Source organism: Brachyistius frenatus, unplaced genomic scaffold (genome assembly GCF_029030835.1).
Source record: "Brachyistius frenatus isolate BFR_SWC_R1_liver_20210118 unplaced genomic scaffold, ASM2903083v1 Contig_111, whole genome shotgun sequence".
Classification (NCBI taxonomy): Eukaryota; Metazoa; Chordata; class Actinopteri; family Embiotocidae; genus Brachyistius; species Brachyistius frenatus.
Window position 1 is genome coordinate 646,248 of NW_027210710.1, and position 7,599 is coordinate 653,846.

The window sequence follows — 7,599 nt, forward strand, 5'->3', positions numbered from 1 at the left end:
GATTGACAGGCCTGCGGTGCAGTCAGGTTTCTGCTATTGGTGGGCGGGGCGTAGTGTACTCGGGTATCCAATCACATCGAGTCAGATCCACCGCTCGCTCCTCCCTCAGTTCGTCCATATATGGTCACTTCTGGCTCCAAGACATGGAGACATGACGGTCGCTGGTTCAAATCTGCCGTACGTCAAATTTTCATCTACGTCATTAATTACGAAGCTAAAAATAAACATATTTCACTTATTTTAAGTTCTGGCTCGGCTTTCCGAAGTCCACCGAGTCACCGGGTCAGTCACGCTGAAAGGTGACCGATCGCAACAATTAACGCAAATTCAAGCATAAACTGTGCAATATTTTGCGAGAGCTTGCAATTTTCTCGCAAATTTTTCCGCAAAAAACGCATCGTCAGCGGAAACTGTGCTCAAAGTATTTACAGCATAAAGTAAAGTCTTTTCAAACAAAACTCGCTTTACGAACAAACTTTTAGCACCGTTGTTTTCTACGTTGAATAAATAAATGGAGCAAAAAAGATTAAAACTAAAATGCTTCTGTGATGTTGCAGCATGATTATTGTGACAGGAAGTGATTTCACTTTTCTTTTTCTCAACTTGCACTTTTTTTTTTTTTTTCAAATTCCCACAATTTCTACGCAAAAAACTCACGTAAAACTCCGCAAATTACATCGTAATTTTCGAGAAAATTGGCCCACAGGAAGCAAACATTTCTGATCGCGATATGATCCTAATTAGTTGAGTTTTGGTTGAATAAATTGAGCATTTCTACATTGTGGTATTAATGATTTATGGGATGTCCTTCATACACAAACAAGAATCCTTGACCTTTACATTTACATTAGAACAGGAAGTTCCTCTGACTTCTTTCTTAACGAGATAATTCCTTGATTGTATTACGTGACACACACACACACACACACGGACAGACAGACAGACAGACAGACAGACAGACACTTTTTGAATCAAAATAAAATAACAGATTCTCTGTCTTTTATTATTCAATACGAACACACAGCCTCTGTTTTGTCCTTCCTGTTACATATAATCTCTCCCGGACAACACACACACACACACACACACACACACACACACACACACACACACACACACACACACACACACACACACACACACACACACACACACACACACACACACACACACACACACACACACACACTTCCCGCTCAACCTGTCCTTTGGGTCAGCCATGTCCAGGAGGGGGGACAGGGAGGCGCGCTCGCCATGGAAACAATCCGTCTCGTGTTGCCACCATGCCATGTGACGGATGGCACGCACACTCGTACACACACACACACACACACACACACACACACACACACACACACACACACACACACACACACACACACACACACACACACACACACACACACACACACACACACACACACACACACACACAGCTTGTGTTTCTCAGCTTGTGTGTGTGTGTGTGTGTGTGTGTGTTTGTGTTTATCTTTGCTCTCGTTTGCATTTTCTTCCTCGTCACCTTCCACGAAGAGACGAAGTGATGTCAGCAGTCGGTAGGACGTTAGAGCTCCCGGGTGACGCCGATTCAACACCAAATCTCAGGGTTGAGGGTTCGAGTCCCGACGCATCCTACTTGTCCAGATGTTGAAGCTGTGATTGTGTGTCAGTGGGTGAGTTGAGGGACAAATCAAAAAAAGTCCTTCTGAGATTCTCTAAAGATCGTGTGAGATGAGATTTTATGTCTGTCGGGATCTATTGTTTCTCTATCATAGATTTGGGGACTATATAACGGGGCGGAGTGATTTGTGGTAAAGTGACGAAGCATCCGACCTGTTTCTGTTGTTTCACGTTCTACGGTCAGAAATCAGTTCTTTACTTCTTATTTAAATGTTTTAATTTTAGCCAAATTGAGTCACATGATGTCAATAACTGCACATGTGCAGTAACTTCAAGTGAATTTCCACGTACAACTATAAGAATACAATTTTTGTACGAAGATTTATCATAACTATCGTATAATAACGGTATTTTCATGTTCAATTACTAATCAACAAACTTATTTCTAATATTTGGAGACAGATTTCGAAGTGACTGAATAAACATTCACATCTTATCTTAAATACGTCTAATAAACCAATTATAACTAATGATTAATGGAAGTAAATCATTTACTTCCATTAATCATTAGGTCACCGAAGGAGAGTCTCTGGAAACGAAAGCTAATTTTAATTGTCTTTTGTTTAATAATAATAATAATAAAATGTATTAATTTCTCAGGTTTTTATTTATTGTTGTGATTTCTAAGTGTTTATTAATGCGTTTGTGAACAAATGGCTTTCTTCCTGTGGACGTCAAAGCCGAAGCTAATTTACAACAACACAACGAATGAAGAGAAGTTGTAAATACTTATGCATTAAAAAAAAAATATATATATTTTTTTTACAATGACATCATCAATAGATTATGAAACGTTTGCTTGCAAATGCTAAAACATTGATGACAAACAGGATAGAAAATGGAACCAGATAATTGTCATCAGGATGGAAGTGAGCTGAGATGTCAGTGATTTAACATGTAGTTTCTCCTCTCGCCACTAGAGGGCCTCGGTGGCTCGGTTTGAAGTAAACAAGCTGCTCCGTCCTCGCTGCTCTGATCCGTTGACTGAAAACAAAACCTCTGATCTGTCCGGTAAACAGACGTCATCCCAGTCCAAACTTTCTGCCAACTTTCACCTCGCTCTGTTTGCTCTCGCTCATCTGATGCCTCCCCCCCCCCCCCCCCCCGCTTCTCCTTTCAGGACAACACAAAGAATAAATGTACTCTCCTCCCGTCCAGCTGGATATCTGAAACCAGAACAAACTTGACGACCAGCTGCCGTCCAGATAACACAGTTTCTTCAAATGATGACTCGAAGGATGAGAGAAGACTTCAGATTAACGAGGCCGAACGGAGAAAAATTCAATGAATGATTTACATTCCTGCGTCCCAGACTCGCTCGCTGAACGTCAGAAGTACGAGATTAGATTATGAGACCTCTCCGAAGCCATAAAACACACACACACACACACACACACACACACACACACACACACACACACACACACACACACACACACACACACACACACACAATATATATATAGATATTTAATGTACTGTATATATACTGTATGTACTGTGCATTTTATATTTTATATTTATATTTTTTATTTTATTGCTTTTCTATTATATTATTCTATTCTATTATTATTTTATTCTATTGTTTCTATTATTGCTCCTGTATGTATGCTGTTGTGGCGAAAAAATTTCCCCTCGGGGATTAATAAAGTATATACCTACCTACCTACCTACCTACCTAAATGTTGATTAATCCGCCACAGAAAATAGTTCTGCTAAATTCCCCGAACATGAAATTAGAAGAAACATTAAAACAAACAAAAACAACGTCTTTAAAATATCAATGTCAGAATAAAAGAAAGCGAACAGCAAAAGGTCCGAGAAAGTTAGAGAGTAAATATCGATATATTTTTTAATTTTTTAATGTCATTTCTTCAGTCTAAATTTTGTACTTTAAATAAACTGAATTAGCGCCTGGCGGTTGTAGGCCTCCGCTGAACACTAAAGTTGTAGTTTTACACGCATGTCGGTTCAAATCCACACAGACGCTGAACTCACCGTGACCTCCACCTTTGACCCACAAATGCTCAAAAATCCTCAAATCTAAAGTCCAAGTGAAACGTTTGTGCCCAAATTTAAAGAGCATAAAAAACCCCACAAAATCATGCGATAAAGTGACTCAATTAAATAAATAACAAATCCGGCTTAAAAATAAATCCTCAAAGATATTGACATCTAACTTCCTCCGAGGCAGCAGATGATCCGTGAGTAAATTTGATCCCGATGCTATAATAAAACCTGAATGAGCGACGAAGCGTTGGCGCTGTCGGACACATCGGCAGCGTTTAATAATAATAATAATAATAATAATAATAATAACAATAACAATAGGTGAGAAAAGACAGCATTAAAAATAATGAGATTAATGACTAACCAATCATAGGAGGTTGTTTCTTTCGTTTTATATAATCGTGTTTTAGTTGCTCTTTAAGAAATAAAGTAGTAAATTAGATGGAGTATTTTGTAATGTTGGCATCTTTCAACTTCTTCCTGTTTACATTGAGCCGATCTGACTCCATCTGATTGGGAACGTGAGGACGCTATGCCCCGCCCACCTAACCTGACTGCACCACAGGCCTGTCAATCAAACAGACACCCGCCCAAACATGCCACTTTTTGAGGTCTAATATCTAATAACCGACGGGATTATTTTCAGATAGGCCGTCAGACAACTGATGAGAAGGAGCGACTCTCGCTAACGACACCATAATAAATTGTGAAAACAAATGTATGGACTTTGTATTTAACGAGAAGTTGAATGGGAGTCTATGGAGGCTTTTTGGAGCCGACCTCTAGTGGCACTCGGTGGTATTGCAGCTTTAAGGCACTCCTACGTCTTCAGATGAACACAAGATGAACACACCTGACACGTGTGTTTTTCAGGAAAAAACAAAACCCCACGGAGATCAGGCATGGGCTCAGGGTGAATGCGTCGCCACGGAAACCGCCCCGCTGAACTTTTGTTCCCGGTGTGCCGTCACCTCGCTCGAACTGGTAAAGCGACGGCAGCGAGTCACGAGGAGAGGAAAAAGCCCGGCAAAGTTCAGCGGGCCAATCGGGAGACGGGGAGGGCGGGGCCGAGCGAGCAGCAGGGAAACGGAGCAGCTGGGCGAGTGTGTGTGTGTGTGTGTGTGTGTGTGTGTGTGTGTGTGTGTGTGTGTGTGTGTGTGTGTGTGTGTGTGTGTGTGTGGTCACACACACTGTAAAAAAATAACAGACTGCAGAAGAGACCATCCACATGTAGTGATTCAACAGTGATAAAAAAAAATTAAAAAATGATGTCAGATGCATCAAATATGATCCGACTGTTTGTTTCCTCGGTAACATATTAAAAAGTAAAACGGAAGTTTTGTGGAAAATGTTGTGTTGAATGAACATGAATTAAACAGCATCTGAAGCTCTTATTTTGAAGGCTGATGTCGTCGTTGTTTCTATATTACAGTCACAGACGTCTGTTCTGGAAACATACGCAACTTTTAGGATGGTTTTTTTGCAGTTTTTAGCTGCAATAAATAAATAAATGAAAATAAAATATTTCTGTGACATGCAGCAGGATTATTATCACAAGAAGTGATGACATATTTATTTACGTTATTTATTTATTATATTTAAAATTAAATTTTTCTTTCTCAAATTGCACTATTTTTCTAATTCTTCTGCAATTTCTGGGGAAAATCGGCCCCAAAATCAAGTATTTTTGTTCTCAAACAATCACAAAAAAACCCTCCTGGAAATCCTGAAGGGAACCGACGTACGTCAAAATAGACAAGCCTTTTAAATGACTGCAACTTTCTCCTTTGTGTTTGTACAGAAAAAAAATAAATTACAGTCCACGCTCATCACTTTTTGCAGTGTACATTTCTGTGTGTGTGTGTGTGTGTGTGTGTGTGTGTGTGTGTGTGTGTGTGTGTGTGTGTGTGTGTGTGTGTGTGTGTGTGTGTGTGTGTGTGTGTGTTCTCCCGCCACTGAGACGCCTCTGGACTTCTTCCAAGAATACATTCCTGTGAGAGGGAGAGTGAGCGAGAGCCTTTCATTCACAAATGTGAACATGCTCCTGTTAACTCGGAGCTGCTGCCTGGTCAGGTCGCCTTTTAGGAAACAAAAAAAACAAAACAAAACAAACAAAAAAATGCTTATTGAGTTTCGGCTGAAAGTGAAACTGCGAAAAGGGAAGAGATGCTTAACATGTTTATGAACTCGTATATCTGAGTTCAGGTTTTTATTTTCTTTTTACATTTAGACAAAGTCACACACACACACACACACACACACACACACACACACACACACACACACACACACACACACACACACACACACACACACACACACACACACACACACACACACACACACACACACAGTCATATTTAAAAGGACCACTGAGAGTCGCTGTTCAGATGCTCTGAGAGACATAAAGAGCTCACAGTGAAAGCTTCATGCTGTAATTATTGTAATTATAATTAATTACTATAATGGCCGCCGCACAAAGCCGGGCGAGGTGTTTCTGAGTTTTCAAGAGGGGGCGGAGCTTCACCATTTGAGACCCGAAGAAGGTCCGAGTCGGGTCAGGAGACACCAGGGTGGGTTTTTCTTTGACGGTCGGCGGAGGTTGTGTCTCCGTGAATTCGTCCCCCAGAGTCAGACTGTCAACACCGAGTTCTGCCGGGAACCTTCTGAGGCGTCTGAGGGGGAAACACATTCGCCGCGAACCACCTGCACTGTGGCGCCATGGCAACGGGGCCCTCCAACACGATGAAAACCAACGACTGTAGTAATAACTAATATATACTGATCTATATGATTATACTTTAGAATCACTGAGATGGAAGCAGTGTAGTGTGTGTGTGTGTGTGTGTGTGTGTGTGTGTGTGTGTGTGTGTGTGTGTGTGTGTGTGTGTGTGTGTGTGTGTGTGTGTGTGTCTGTCACACCGTCACACTCCCAGGTGGTCTAAACTGAGGAACTTGTCCTTTGCTTTCAAACTGCAAAGAGGAACTCTTTATGACTAAAATTTTAATATATCAACATAATATCAAACAAAACAAAAAAATTTACTTTCCACCATTTCTGAAAACATCAGAAAACTCATCACGGACGTCGACTTTATATAAAAGTGTTCGTAGCTTCCGGGACTGAAAAATGGTTCCGATGCAGAAAGCGCTTCAAAGCTGCAATACCACCGAGTGCCACTAGAGGTCGGCTCCAAAAAGCCTCCATAGACTCCCATTCAACTTCTCTCATCAAATACAAAGTTAATACATTTAATAATAATAATACGAGTTCCTACGGTGTCGTTAGCTTCAAACACCGCCTCAAAAAGTTGTGTTTTTAGAAATCCAGCTTGAATATTTCAAGTTTCAGTTTTGAATCTGACGCAAAGTCGTGGCGACGGGAAAAAAAAAAAAAAATGTAAATTTCAAAGAAAATGGAAGGAAGTAAAGATAAAGTTGTGAAACAAGAGAAGAGGTTCGTGTTTCTGTAGAAAACAAAGAGGAAGCTCCAGCTTCTCTTAACCGCAGGGGTCAAAGGTCGTCCTCAGACAAGAGGACAAGGTCAAACGGGGTCGAGTTCAAACGGGTTCAACTTCTGACCCGCTGCAGGTTCAGAGGTCAAGATCACGTCCGACAGGTTAAACCGGAGGAGAGACTCAAAGGGGTGGAGCGATAAGACGTTACCAGAAATTAGATGATGCGGCATAAATTTAAAGGCTCAGTTCACCTGTTCAAAAAAAATTTAAAAAAAAAGAAACTCCTCTAAGTCGTTGTCTAAAGAAATCTTATGTTTCCCTGCAGATATTTATTGAGATTTATGAGCCCAAATACAATAAACTTACTTTTAATTCAGACTAAAAGGAAAATCAACACAAACCAACAACAAAATACGCAATCTGAACATCGGACAGTACGAGCGACGGGTGT

The 7,599-nt window shown here is 40.7% G+C and overlaps 1 long non-coding RNA gene across 1 annotated transcript; it reads left to right on the forward strand.

The window, feature by feature from the left end:
* The first annotated feature begins 1,553 nt into the window (after nt 1-1,553).
* Nucleotides 1,554-3,132, forward strand: LOC138629142 (uncharacterized). Its single transcript, XR_011311515.1, has 3 exons — nt 1,554-1,673; nt 2,601-2,691; nt 2,801-3,132. It is a non-coding gene; the product is annotated as an uncharacterized lncRNA (long non-coding RNA).
* The last annotated feature ends 4,467 nt before the right edge of the window (nt 3,133-7,599 follow it).